This window comes from Leptodactylus fuscus, chromosome 11, assembly GCF_031893055.1.
Source record: "Leptodactylus fuscus isolate aLepFus1 chromosome 11, aLepFus1.hap2, whole genome shotgun sequence".
Lineage (NCBI taxonomy): Eukaryota > Metazoa > Chordata > Amphibia > Anura > Leptodactylidae > Leptodactylus > Leptodactylus fuscus.
This window is the reverse complement of record NC_134275.1, coordinates 53,243,341-53,259,615: the sequence shown is the minus strand read 5'-3', so window position 1 is coordinate 53,259,615 and position 16,275 is coordinate 53,243,341.

The window sequence follows — 16,275 nt, the reverse complement described above, 5'->3', positions numbered from 1 at the left end:
ACTTGTAGATAATGAGTCTGCTTTGATGCCAACGACTAAATCAGAACATTACGACCCAGTCCATCTAATTCCGAATTTTACGATATCTTTCTTGAGGCTCCATCCTCGTCTTTGGAAAGATCCCATCCTACTCTGTCTAATAACCCACAACGCATCATTTTACTGTCACATTGGAATTTCACTGCCTATTTGTTAGCGGGGCCCGAAACGCGTTAATACAGGAGCACAAAATGTAATGAGGGAGACAGAAGAAAGCGAACGCTCCATGTCAATCCCCGTACGACTTCACTTCACATTCTGAAAGCGCGGAGGCTCAAGTCGAGCGTTATTGCATGACAGACATCTTCACTTTTACAGATGATTTAGAATAAGTCAGAGAAGGCGCGGCGTTCCAGGAAGGATTGCCAGCAATTACAAAGCCTTTTCTTTTCTGTCTTAAACTTGGTAAAATGGATCAAGCGGGGTCCGGAGTTCAGCCGCTCAATTATAAATAAAATTAATGAAATGCGGCTCGCTATTATCACCTTGCCTTCTTTTCTGGCTCGCGGGCCATTTACTTCTCCTGCCGTACAATATCCATACAATTAAATCCCGGCTGACAGACTATAAAACACCCGGCTTGTCCCGGAAAGTAAATTGCATGTTGTGTGGGAATCGATTGACATTGAGCCGATCTTATGATGCAGCACTTGTTGCCTTCCCATGATTTCCTCATTGCGGGCTGTTACAATAAACTATACCTCTATTTTATGGACGTTGCGATTTCGGCCACTTATGTAGCTGTCACCAAGAATATATTTATACTGTGAGTGCAAGGAGCGAGCGATCACCTACAGACTCCTCTCATGAATACTGCAGCAGCTCAGAGGAACAATTAATGCATCCCCGTAGAAGCCGGGACGCGGTCCGAGCGCCGCCACCATGTTATTATCAATTTTTTAATCATTTTCAAGCAGAATAGTAATTTCCTGTGGGGATCGTGAGAACAATATTCTCCAACACGTTATTCTTAAAGGAAATGATCTTACAAGCTGTTACATTGAGAGCGGCGCCGATAAGGATTGTGTCAGCTCGCTATCTCTTAATATGCAGCTTATGTCTTAGCTGATGATATTTTATATACTGGGATTAATATAATGTTGTATGCATGGAGGGTCACCTATAATGGTAGAACAGAACATCATGAAATGGGCTTGGTCTTGAGAAAGATCTCCAGTGGAAATGCAACTTTCCATCATTTTACCCTCCACCGGATTGTATCATCGTCACTTCTTTTGTATATGCTGTACTTACTTGCGATTAGGGTTGAGCGATCAGGATCAGAAAAGATCTGATCCTGATCGGCGATTGAGCAAATTTCACGATCAGGATCGGCTGGAAATTGACCAGAAATTGGATTTTGAAATCTCAAGATCGGCTCAATCCTAAAAGTGACTTTTCCCATAGAGAAGCATTGAGCGATCGGGATCGGAAAAGATCGGATTCCGATTGGCGATCGAGCAAATCTCACGATCGCGATTGGCTGGAAAATGATCAGAAATTGGATTTTAAAATCGATCCTGAAATCTCAAGATCGCCTCACCCCTACTTGCGATAACTCTCCAGTCCTATTGTATGAGCTCCTAGAAGATTAGGAACCATCCCCTGCATCCACGTGATCTCCAAGGCCTCTTAGTATTCGTCATCACCCCTTGTGTCCACATCAAAACTGGTGGGTTATGGTTGAATCTAGGAGAGACATATTTGCTAGACCACATTGCAACAGCAAATTTCAAGATGAAGGGCATGCTAAATGTGATGGGGCAGGCTGTACAGCTAATATGCCTGAGGAAGAGGAATTATCACCTACTGGATCTACGTCAAGTTGAGAACCTTGTAGGAACATCCCTCTCTCTAAGTTTAGCTATCAATCTTTTGATGCCTTAGCACAGCATGGCATAGGCAGTTAGAGCCAGGACCATCTTTACCTGCTGGGAGGACAATGTGGTTAACTTCCTCTCTATAGTCTCCTAAATAAACTAAGAAAGCATAAGAATACAGCTACGGTCACCTTCATTATAACTGTGTGATAGGAGTCTCATCAGCAGCAGTAACTGTTATAGGAGTTTGTATCCTAGTATGGAAAACAAGTGTAGTACGAGATTGGAGATCCACTCAATTCACTTCTACAGGACTACAAGATATAGCAGTAGATAGATAGACAGACAGATAGATAGATAGATAGATAGATAGATAGATAGATAGATAGATAGATAGAGTGCTGTGTCTGGCTGTCTCCCGGAGTCCCATAGAGAATGGATAGAGCATGTTGCATGTTGCTTTCTGGATCTGCCTCACCATTCATAAAAGGTGAACAAGACCCCTGTTCCCATTATCAGTGGGAGTCCCAGTACTCAAATCCCCAAGTACATGGGATAACTTGAAATAACTAGAATACCCCTTTAAAGTGGCCATAAATGTTACACAACTTCTGACAGATCACACAGATTTCGTGTTGGCGTAAGAGCCTCGAAGCCATGTGTGTAGTGTGAACTGAGTTTATTTTTAATATACTAACCCACTTATGTAATTCTCCTTTTAAGAAATATTCTAGCACTTGCCCAGTCATGAATGGTAGATGCACGCGATGTGCCACCTATCATTAAAGGACATGAATCATAATCCCTCATAAAATTCCAGCCAAGTTGGTGCCAGATTGGTCGTAAAATGAATTACTGGTAGTCGTGTGTTCTCATTACATCACTACTATACTGTAAGGTATTTGATGATATAGGGCGCCCCACCATGGAAATGATGGGAGGTTCATGTATATGGGTCTTTACCAGTAGACGTACTGTATCATCGTGGAACTCTTTAACCATGGAAAGGAGGGAGCTCAAGCTATTGATGCTCGTGGGTCATCACCCTTTGGATATTGCAAAACTTGTGATATCTCGGCAATGGAGGGAGAAATTTGCAAGTGGAAAACACAGTTTCATTCAGGTAACCAATCTATCTTCAGGGCTGGGTTGTGGTGACATACTCCCTTTATATTGCTAATAATATATTAAAGGGATTGTACAAGTTATATGAAATGCATTACAATACCAGATGAATGGATTTGTTACATTTTTCTCCTCCGTATTTCACTCCTGTAGTTGCCATGTGTCTATATAATTTACAAAGCCTATTTCTATAACTTTCCTGACATTTTTTAGCCCAAGTGAAGGGCTGACAAAACAAAGTGTCTGGAGGACTCTGCACATCCATCCATTACATGAATGAGTCATTGATTTCAATGGGAATGGTGTATTGCTCAAACTCTCCTGCGGTAGAGCTGCAGAGTAGAGATGAGCGAGTAGGTATTCGATCTAATACTACGGTATTCGAAATATTCGTACTCGATCGAATATTACTAGCCATTTGCAGTAAATATTCGATTCAGAACCAGTGTTGATTGGCTGAATGCTATATTGCATTCGGCAAATCTACACTGGTTCTGCAGCAGGCTCGTCCTTGCTAGTCAGGAGAGCTGGCAGCTTGCTGTTACGAGGGAGCGGACTTTTTCCCTTAGGAATGCATTGACCAGCGTTGATTGGCCAGTGTACAGCTTTCGGCCAATCAACGCTGATTCAGTCGGAGGCTCGTCTGTGAGGAGGCGGAGTCTAAGATCGGACCACAGCAGTCTCCATTGTGTTCCGATATTAGACTCTGCCTCCTCACAGGTGAGCCTCCAGCAAAACCAGCGTTGATTGGCTGAATGCTGTACACTATACATCAACGCTGGTCAATGCATTCCTATGATAAAATGTCAGCTCCCGCATAACGCAAGCTGAAGCAAAGAAGAGCCCGCTGCAGAACCAGTGTTGATTTGCCGCAGGCTCGTCTTTGCTAGTCAGGAGAGCTGGCAGCTTGCGGTTACGAGGGAGCTTACTTTTTATCAGTGCAACTGCAAGCGCTGTGCAGTTAAAGCACATGGACCCCATAGACTATAATGGACTTTAAATGCACAGCACTCCTCCTAAACACTCTCCTCCTGCTACTCCTTGACTTGGTGACTCTCCCTTAGTCGAATAGTGGTTTCCCCTGAAACGAGCATTTTTTCCTATAGACTATAATGGGATTCGATATTCGATCCAGTAGTCGAATATTGAGGCTCTACTCGAAACGAATATCGAATCTCGAATATTTCACTGTTCGCTCATCACTACTGCAGAGCAATTGAACACTTTGCTCACGGATCCTACACGATCACTGGGATTTCAGTAGTGGAGAACCCTTGTTACAAAAAGAGATTCTTCAATGCAGAGAACTCCTTTATTATTTGACCTCATCTGGGGCAGTTATGGTGGCTCGGTGTAGTGCACTCTTTATTTTAATTTTTTTTTTTTTTTTTTTTTTTTGCATTCCCTATTGGAATCTTCATCTACAGTAAATGCATTTCATTTCCCATTCCAGCTTTTAAATAGTATATTTAACCTTTCTGTATTTTATGGTTGCAGGCAACAAACCTTTCTGTTATCCCGCCTTTCCTTAATCCGCTGCGACTTAATGACGGAGCTGGCGCAGTATTCCATATGGTGATAGCATCCCATTAATAGCAAAGCATAATGAATACAAACGGTAAACTACACACTTGCAAGGTTTTATTGTCTTTTAATGTAATGACTGACCTTTGAGAGGAATATTTAACTTCCATCGAGATGCTCGTCGCGATCCGCGCAGACTGTGAGCCTGTTTACTCCATCCTAGAGAGAAATATCTAAGTAACAGGGGCATTATATATGATAATCTCGCATCTTTAAAGAAGGGCTATTAACCAAAGATAGTGCAAAGGAACAACTGCTCAAACTAGATCCTTGATACAAAACGCAGTAAAACAGCCATAAGATTAATAATTAATACTGTTTTATTCGCGTTTCTTAGGCTTAATGCACTTTTCGCACAGAACTAATTGCTAATGAATAATTATGAACTAAACAATCATTAAAGATTCAGCTTGGTCATTCACGTTGAGAGCAGCAATGGAGTTGCAGGCTAATTTCTTCTCCGTTATGTTGATTGGTCAAAGTTTCATGGAGTTCCCATAGAAAGGAGCTGAGCCATGCTTGCCAAGTTTAAAGGGATTTTCCAGGCTTCAATGACCTGTCTTAAGAAATGGTCATTGATATGAGATGGGTGAACGGTCTAACACCAAGGTCTACCCCGGTTGTTCTCAGCAGTTGAATGGAGCAGGATGCAGCGGGCTTGGACTGGCCCACAGGTAATCCCCTGATGGGCCCCTGAGCCTGGTGGGCCCACACCTCACTATGGGATAGCACAGAACACTCATTGCACTTTGTATAGACACTCATCGTACAGTATCTAAATCAGGCTATGTGTTAGTATAATGTGCAGGGGAGATTATTAAAAAAAAGAAAAAAAAAGACCTGGTTTATTGTTATATACTGTATACACAGTGGGCACCTAAGATGACGTCTGGGTGCAGAGTCGGGGTAACCAGCATACTTCCTCCCTGGGTCCTATCTTCTCAAGCACACTGGTGGGACCCCAGTAACCAGTCACCTTACAGTCATCTTCTGCCTGAGGAGTGCTGCTGTGTAGGCACACATCCCTGACTCACAGATCTAAGAGGGCCCTAATATCAAGGAGAGATCCAGGCAGCAGGATACTGACACGACCCCAGGATAGAAACAGTCAAAGGCAAGAGCCTGGCAGCAGAATACTGACAGCACCCCAGAAAAGAAACAATCAGAGGTAAGAGCCAGGCAGCAGACTACCGACAGGAGCCCAGGATAGAAACTGAGGTAAGAGCCAGGCAGCAGGCTACCGACAGGACCCCAGTATAGAAACAATCAGAGGTAAGAGCCAGGCAGCAGGCTACCGACAGGATCCCAGGATAGAAACAATCAGAGGTAAGAGCCAGGCAGAATACCGACAGGAGCCCAGGATACAAATAGTAAGAGGCAAGAGCCAGGCAGCAGACTACTGACAGGACCCCAGGATAGAAGCAGTCAAATGCTACCAGGTGTCACTCCCTCACAAATCTGATATTGATGGCCTAGTTTTAGGATAGTTCTTCAATATCTTTAGCCCAGAAAACCTCTTTAAGACATAGATCTTTCCAAATTTACCATTCAAGGTGACAGTCTAATGACTTGGAGTTGAGCAATATAAGGATGACAACGTAAGGATGCGTTCACATAAACAACCACCCAGTTGTAGTTTCCCTTGTTTACAATATAGACAATCCAGAGAGAAACAGATGTCAAAGCAGTAACATCCAGGGGGCATCTGGTGCTTCAAGCACAACGCTGCTCGAAATGTGTTTGATACAGTTTCTGGACAGTTCCAGCCCCCTCTGATATCACAATTGATGCGTCGGATGCCACAATGGATTTAAAAAAACAAATAAAAAAACGGGATCTATTCTGACAACAGTCCCCCCTTTTTCTATATTATGTTAGAGGGAAACTACAACGGGTACCGTTTATCATTGTGAACACATCCTTCATAGTGATATCATCTACAGCCTGCCAATGACATCCTTGACTGGTTTTCCAGTGCTGGTTGACCACATCCTTGTCCTCCTTCTGCAGGATCTTTGCTTAGCATTTGGCCTGGGCTGGTGACATCACCACTAGAGATTTACTTTAGATTTGACATCCTGTTTCATTTCAAAATTTACTTGAGTGGTGCAAATCAGAAGTTCTATTAATATACCCCAGGGTCTCTTCGGATCCCATACTATAATAATTGGAGGCTCAAAGGAGGTGCAGGAAAATGGTAAACAGTCATATTTGCATCCCTCATGTCTCTGGGCATCCGCTTGCTGTCTGGTGTTGTCTCATTAATGGCAGCAGCTACAGGGACCCATCGAATCATCATGAGGTTGATGCAACCTCCATGACCTCTGGAGCCCAATCAAAGAACTTAGGTCTTCCAGGACAATTACCATCACCCAGGCCGGAAGAGGACAGAAGAGAACACTGGACATTGCAAGGGAACCCGGAACAAGTGAGGAAAGCTCAACATGACTGCTTATTATTTTTGCACACCTCACCTGGGCTTCCAAATATGTACGTTGGGTTCAGAAAATAAATAATACTTCATGGGTGGCGAAATTTGTGAAGAACTTGCTTGGTTACAAACTCATTTCTCATGGGAGCTGTATAGGATAGAAAAATAGGGTAACAGTAGCAAACTCTATCACGTGTGGTCACCTGCTAGGCAAATGTCCTGGATGATGTCATCAGGTAACAGCATTATCTGGTAGCCTGTCAACTCTTTATCCTGCCCATCCTACATTTGAACTGGTCTGATGACATCATCCTATATGGATCACTTAAAGGAGTTGTCTAGAAGTTTTTGAAGAATGGCTTTTTTTCTAGTAATAATGCCGCAGTTGTTTCTTACATGTTTTCTGTTCGCGCTTCACTTGGTAAATGGCTCTTGACCCTGATGTGCACTTTGCTTTGTGTCTGCAGAGTGCGATTCTGTCCTTGGTTTGTTACTATGGTCTCAGGTTTCTACTGGCATTAGTTATCCTCTAACGTGTCTTCTGATTCTAGTTCTGTTAACCTGTTATAATCCCCTCCTACACACTTGTGACATCAACTGTTGCAGTGTTACTGTATCCTGTCATTGTCCATTGCTCGTAGACTACTCTGGAAACCAAAAATGGGAGTCCCCTACTAGTAAAGTGGAAAACACTTAGGAAGAGTCCAAGGGGAAAACCAGAATGTTAGAGGGTATGCTCCAGTGTGCTGAGCTACTCTTGTCCAGAAGGTTCCACCAGACCCAACTATATCTATAAATGATTAGTTATATAGAGCCTACATATACTGTGGCACAGTGCACCTAAGGGTCTCTACTTTGGATGATTAATGTATGCTAGAATGGATAAGCAGATTATGAGATGTTCTCTGCTACTGAAACCCTCAATGATTGGCAGAACCATAGAACAAGTGTTCAATTTCCCTGCAGCATCACCGCAGGTGAAAGGAAGCATTACACAATGTCCCCTACAATCAATGGATTGGACAAGTAACGGTGAGTGAGAGATATGCTCTTTGTGGCTCCTCTTTTGAATAGACATCAAAGATCCAAGATATAAATCCTACAGATTCCTCAGTCAATTGTTACTAAGACATCTTGTTACCGGTGTTGAATGGGCATCGCTATGCTGGTGACAATCTTTGCCCTCCGGAACGAGATCCTAGAGCAGCGATCCGTTACTATTACAGCCAGGAGCCTATTGAAGGATTCCAGGATTGTCATTAATCTAGTTCTATTACAGGTTGGCAGCATGTGATAGAGCTTTATGGATTTTACAATAAACTGCAATGCATTAGCAGCACAGTGTATTGTTTTGTTTTGTTTTGTTTTTTTTTAAAATGTAGATTGTGAGCCCCACATAGCGCTCACAATGTACATTTTTTCCCTATCAGTACGTCTTTTTGGAATATGGGATGGAAATCCAAGCAAACATGGGGAGAACATACAAACTCCTTGCAGATGGTTTTTTGCCCTTGGTGGGATTTCAACACCTGGACCCCAGCGCTGCAAGGCTGCAGTGCTAACCACTGAGTCACTGTGTGACCCCCAGCATAGTGTATTGTATCAGTGATCAGACCCCCTGGGATTTAAGAGCCCTAGAGGGTCTAAAAATAAAACTTAAAAAAATCTATTAAAAAAAATATTAAAATTGCAAATCACCCCAATTTCCCTGAATCAGATATAAAAATAAAAGGTAAACACATATACATTAGTTACCCTGCATCCAAAAATGACCAATCTACAAACTTAGAAAAATATTTTTTCCTATAGGGGATATGGGAAAACGGGAAATGGTAAAAAATGAAAATGGAAAAATGGATGCGGATAGAAGGGGGATAAGAACAAATATTTGCTTAGTTAACTTGCACCCCTGCATACCTATCAACAGTTGTGATTAGGGTTGAGACGATCTTGAGATTTCAAGATCGATTTTAAAATCCAATTTCCGATCATTTTCCAGCGGATCCCAATCCCGATCCCTGTCGTGAAATTTGCTCGATCGCCGATCGGTATCTGATCTTTTCCATTCCCGATCACTCAACCCTAGTCGTGATTGAGAGGTGCCAATGCTGTGAAACGGATCATAAAAAAGGTAAATCTGCTTGAAAGTCGTATACTGGGGCATAACTTGAGGGTATGCAGCCACAAATGGGTTCAGGAGCCTTAGCATGCCCACAAGTACTGGCATATGTATATGGGTTGCAGTGGTTACAGCTACAACAGGGTCCGAAAGCCAGGGGGGCCCACAGGTTACCTTCACTATAGAAAAGCTGATGAAACTTCTTTGATCTCCTTTGTGGTTTCCTTCAATGGTTGTCAGTCTTTGCATGGTAAATTTATTACACCTGCCCTCTGGTGCACAGGAGATGAAGATGTATGATACACAGCCTTCTGCTGTCAGAAAAACTTAAATTAACAATTTAATGACCGACATAGTAGTCGGTGAGTAGCATATAGTCACGGAGTGATTATGTGGGGGAAGCTGTGACACTAAAACGCCCATAATGGTGGGGACCACTGACAGTAGGTGGAAATGATGCAAATCTTTGTGTGCACAGATCTGTTCTGAACCAGTCATCATGGTCGTCTGAGCCCTGATAGAGAAGAAAAGAAAAATGTAAATGCTACTAAAATGGATGGAACGCATCAGGTGGACCCAAGCTGAACCAGACAACATAATCATTGTAGCCTCCAATATGGAGTGTATGATAAGGATATGATGCCATCTCACATGGCTCGTACAGTCTACAGTAGTTCAGAGTCTTCCACATCACTTACTGAACGTGAAGGGGTTAAGAGAAAACCCTGGGTCTCCATGACATGTCATTGAAAGAAATCTGATCATATTGAGCCAATGGAATGTACTTAATCCTCTCTATAACCACATGTGCCTAAAGGGAAGGGCTTAGCGCTGTCCCGACTTGTCACTTTGATAATGACATTTCTGCTGAGCTCCTCCACTTTCATGGTCGCGGCCAATAAACTGAGTCACCTCCTCTGCCCTTTTCCAAATATCCTCTTTAAAACTTAAGCAGGCTCATGGCTCTGTCTGTTATTCATTCCCGCTCCTGTGACCCGTATTATTCCCAGCCATATCTCCCTGATGCTTCTGACCTTCCACCTCTTGAGAAATCTTCTCATTTCCCCTTCTGCTGAATTCATTTCCAAGTTGTCCGCCTGGATTTTTTTTACAGGATACATTCCCTGCCGTCTAGTATTCTATATCACTACATTTATAAGGTGCCTGTGTCCCTGACCGCGGCCTACACTAGCAAAGCACCTGTCATTTATCTTATATACAGCTCTTCTATGGGGGATTTTATGTCATCTTATACCCAGACCATATACTGTGGATTATTGCAGAGGATATGGTCTTCTAACTTCGAGGGCAAGAGGGTGTTGGCACCTTTCTAATTTTTGGTGCATTGTGTGATGACTTTTTGTGTATTTACTTCCACTTTATTACACATTTGACCATGAAGCTTTTAGGCTGAGACCCCACATTGCGGAAACACAGTTTATTTTGTGGCATTGACCAGATTGTAGAAGTATAAGAACTTCCTATATATTTCCCATTCCTTTGTAGCCATTCTTGATTTTGGCTCAAAAAAACACTGCAAAATCTGTAAAAAAAATTTAAAAAGCTCCATTTCCGCAACGTGGGGTCTGAGCCTTAAACTACCAATAATATAAATGTAAAAGTTTGGATGTTTTGGATCATGCAAAAATGGCTGTATGGATTGGAATGAAATTTAGCACACAGATAGTTTGTAACCTCGATTAACACATAAACTACTTTTTATCCTGGTGAATGACTGTTGTGAATTTATATTCACATACTATATTACACTGATCTTGCAGCAGTTTATCTCAGGTTCTGATAAAGCAGGCTCTCTTATGTCTTTATTTAAACACACAGCTAACCCTCAGTCCATTGTGTACCTGCATTTGCATATTATTATCATATTATCATATTATCTGATCTGCTCCAGGCAGCGCTGGCCTTGTAAATTCACCAGGTCAGTGGTGATCTCAGAAGTCAGACTCCACTGATGGAGATACAACCACAGAGTTGTTAAACAAAAATGCAATGCAGAGCTCTATAGACGACCAGGATCAAAAGACATTCTGATAGCTGGAGAAAGCTGAGTAACAGTGCTAACAGCATGACTGGTACAAACTTTCTTTGCGCAGTGGTGCATCCAGCCACCTGGCTCTGCATGGACCTAAATTTGGCGCCATGGGACAGCACTTCACAGCACAGCAGATAACCTGAGTGACACCATGCAGGACAACGGGGGATCTCAAACCAGCAGTTTGATCCATTCATTTCCCAGATCTAAGGGGATCTCAGCAGTTGGACTCTACCAATAGTTGAATCACAGAAGAGTATAGCAGAGCTCTATTGACCACCTGGATCAAAAGGCATCCTGTTAGCTGGAGAAAGATGAGTAAGAGTGCTAACAGCACAGGACATGTCTATCATCTATCTATCTATCTATCTATCTATCTATCTATCTATCTATCTATCTATCTATCTGTTATAGAGTATCCTAGAGATATACTATAACCATATAAGATTGGAATACACCTTTTAGCAAAGTTACTTGAAAAAGTTTGCTACCATGGATGTGGAGAAGCCTGATGTATCCATCATTATAACAATATAATTATAAGCAGCTATTGCACGTCTCTCGCATCTTCTGAGCTTTTATTAGACCTTGTCGCTACTCGCTAATGAAAGTTTATGACTTTACTTGCAGGGTAATTACTAATTCCAACGTTGGTGTTACAGTTCATAACAATCCCCCGAATTCTCCGGAAATACTGATATTGTCATTATGGGTGGATCTGTTTGGTTCCTCTTCACAACACATGTCATATAATAAGGGACGGTCAGACTGTAAAGACAACTGTGAGGGTCCAGTGTACAATAATGAGGGATCATTGTCTACTCTACGTTATCATTGCCTTGAGAAGATGACATGTCTTTCTTGGAAGACTCTGATTTCTTCAGATCCAACGGTCCTAGAGATGGGGTAATTGACTGACCTTCACCATGAAAGTGCAAGTTATGTAACTCCCTGGTTCTTCTGGTAATTAAACCTACAGTACACAACACGTGGATCAAATGGATGATTCCCCTGTCCAACCAGCCTTGTAACAAGCATCTGAAATCCTATGTCCTTCATCCTTAATACATATTGTGTCCCATATATATTGTTTACTGGAGAGTATCTAGCTTACTGATATTTACAAACCTTGCTCTATAGGGTAAAGTATCTAAATATCTAAAAGTATTTAAACAGATGCAGATTCTGTCAACGTTTTGTAAGATTTTTATTTTTATCTATTAGAGATGGATGAACATCTCAAGATTTGTTTCATTTCAGGGTTGGGTGGTTTGGTACCAAGAATCATTTCAAGTCAAACAAGTTTGGTACAAACCTCACCTTAAATTGGCTTTAAACATAATGTATAACACTGTTAGGGTTCCTAGGAACCTATCTATAAAACATAGTGTATAACACTGTCAGGGCTCCTAGGAACCTATCTATAAAACATAGTGTATAACACTGTCAGGGCTCCTAGGAATCTATCTATAAAACATAGTGTATAACACTGTCAGGGCTCCTAGGAACCTATCTATAAAACATAGTGTATAACACTGTCAGGGCTCCTAGGAATCTATCTATAAAACATAGTGTAGAAACTGTCAGGGCTCCTAGGAATCTATCTATAAAACATAGTGTAGAAACTGTCAGGGCTCCTAGGAACTTATCTATAAAACATAGTGTAGAAACTGTCAGGGCTCTTAGGAATCTATCTATAAAACATAGTGTATAACACTGTCAGGGCTCCTAGGAACCTATCTATAAAACATAGTGTATGACACTGTCAGGGCTCCTAGGAACCTATTTATAAAACATAGTGTATAACATTGTCAGGGCTCCTAGGAACCTATCTATAAAACATAGTGTATAACACTGTCAGGTCTCTTAGGAATCTATCTATAAAACATAGTGTATGACACTGTCAGGGCTCCTAGGAACCTATCTATAAAACATAGTGTATGACACTGTCAGGACTCCTAGGAACCTATCTATAAAACATAGTGTATAACACTGTCAGGGCTCCTAGGAATCTATCTATAAAACATAGTGCAGAAACTGTCAGGGCTCCTAGGAATCTATCTATAAAACATAGTGTAGAAACTGTCAGGGCTCCTAGGAACTTATCTATAAAACATAGTGTAGAAACTGTCAGGGCTCTTAGGAATCTATCTATAAAACATAGTGTATAACACTGTCAGGGCTCCTAGGAACCTATCTATAAAACAGTGTAGAACACTGTCAGGGCTCCTAGGAACCTATCTATAAAACATAGTGTATGACACTGTCAGGGCTCCTAGGAACCTATTTATAAAACATAGTGTATAACATTGTCAGGGCTCCTAGGAACCTATCTATAAAACATAGTGTATAACACTGTCAGGTCTCTTAGGAATCTATCTATAAAACATAGTGTATGACACTGTCAGGGCTCCTAGGAACCTATCTATAAAACATAGTGTAGGACACTGTCAGGGCTCCTAGGAACCTATCTATAAAACATAGTGTAGGACACTGTCAGGGCTCCTAGGAACCTATCTATAAAACATAGTGTATGACACTGTCAGGGCTCCTAGGAACCTATCTATAAAACATAGTGTATGACACTGTCAGGGCTCCTAGGAACCTATCTATAAAACATAGTGTATGACACTGTCAGGGCTCCTAGGAACCTGTCTATAAAACATAGTGTATGACACTGTCAGGGCTCCTAGGAACCTATCTATAAAACATAGTGTATGATACTGTCAGGGCTCCTAGGAACCTGTCTATAAAACATAGTGTATGACACTGTCAGGGCTCCTAGGAACCTGTCTATAAAAATTAGTGTATAACATTGTCAGGGCTCCTAGGAACCTATCTATCTATTATTATTATTATTATTATTATTATTATTATTATTATTATTATTTATTTATTTATTTATATAGCACCATTAATTCCATGGTGCTTTACATTTGGGGGTTACATACAATACACAAAATATACAGGTACATATCATACTAACAGTGATTGGCTGGCACAGTGGGGTAGAGGGCCCTGCCCGCGAGGGCTTACAATCTGTCAGGACTCTTAGGAACCTATCTATAAAACATAGTGTATAACACTGTCAGGGCTCCTAGGAACCTATCTATAAAACATAGTGTATAACACTGTCAGGGCTCCTAGGAACCTATCTATAAAACATAGTGTATGACACTATCAGGGATTCTAGGAACCTATCTATAAAACATAGTGTAGGACACTGTCAGGGCTCCTAGGAACCTATCTACACATTTCTACATAGGTGGTATAAGGGTTAAATTTACTTGTTGCTTTTTTCAATCTTGTCCCTCATGATATACTTTCAAGTTGTCAAAGATCATTGTTTTATTCATTGAATTGGAACTCAGACTCTCTATGCATTTCTATTTTTCACAAAGATGCACAGAGATCCTGGGACAGCGCCAGGAACTATTTTTAGTTTGCTTCCATACATAGTTCCTACATGTTCCACAGCACTTCATTGCTCACTATCTGTTACTCACTGGATTCAAACCCAGGGTTACAATGCAACAGTGTCAACCACTGGACTCAATATCTGCCAGTAAGTTATAACACAAGTAAGTTTAACCCTCACACACCTCCATTGAACCACCTATGTAGAAATGACTTGGTGGCTGGCATAGATGAGATGACAGGACAGGAATAGGATCAGATATGGATGATGAAAAAAGGAACATAAACATCAGTAACAGCAACTAAGAGCAAAAACTCCAGAAAGAGACCTGGTGATGGTGCCAAGAGCAAGGTCGCCAGGAACAGCCCTTGGACAGACACAGGAGACTTTAGGAATAGCAACCAGGGACAAACTAGACTGTCAATAAGGAGAGGCCAGAAACAGGTCAGAACTAGAAACAGTAACTAGTAAACAAGGATCAAGGAGATTGGTCAGGAATAATTAGTAGTCAGGTAGTACTACAAAGATTAGGAACAACCTGGGGTAGACTTGGGACATTGAGCAACAACTTTGGACAGACTTGGGACATGGTGGCTTGAGACAAGGTCCAGAGGAACAAAGAACAAGAATGGCCCTTCCGGAAGTATGCTGTGGTTGGTATACTGGCACACAGTCCACTAAATGATGGAACTGACTGTGTATACCTCATAGTAACAATCTCACAGCAGATCTGAGATAGCTGAGGAGCAAAAGGCTCAGAACTAAGGAATGTTATGTTAGAGCAGCAAGATGTGGCCATGTGCAATGAAGACAGAACCAGAGAGATGTAAAACAGAATGAAGTGCAGACCAGTATAGACCACCAGGATCAAATGGCTTCCTGCCAACTAAGATCAGGTAACTAACATTGCTAACAGATCAGTTCAAGTCTATCTATCTATCTATCTATCTATCTATCTATCTATCTATCCGTCTGAATTATTCTTTCTACCACCATACAATCCCATATAATAGATTAGCTTACATTTTTATGCCCGGCTAAAGTATTGGAACACTAGATAATACAGTGGTAGCCTGCTAGACTCAGATAATCTGTTTCCTAAGGTTACACATTCAATTGTCTAGATGTTATCTGTCAGTGAGTGGATGGGAATCTGTCTATTAACCTCAGGTGCTCTGCAGCTCAACAATGAAAAACACATCTTACCATTCTAATGTTCTACTATTCTGACCCTCAAATCTATTTTACTTTTTCTTATATTTTATGTATAAAAATATCGGAATTTTCTTTCTAGATTTAACCTTTACAACCTTTTTTCTGCTTTAATGATTTTCGTTACAAAATCACTTTTTCGATTGCCATTTTAAATCCCGTCGCAGCCCAAACGCCTTGTTTTTTCCCGTCACTCCTCAGCATTGTGTGACCTGTGTTTTGATCAAAGCCGGTTCTGTCCTTTTCAAGTTTCCCTCTGCTCTCCGGTTGCACTTTTTCCCCACTCCTACATGTCATCCTTTGGTTTCTCACCATTGAAGAGCGAGGACTCATAAACCAGACGAGCGGATGGAGGAACAATGCACATTCGCAAGCACTGTCCTGATTCTGCGCTTACAGATAATGGTGGAATAATTATTTCTGGAAAGGTCACTACTATTTCAACTTCTAATGTCTTTTAAAGTAAGAAATTTA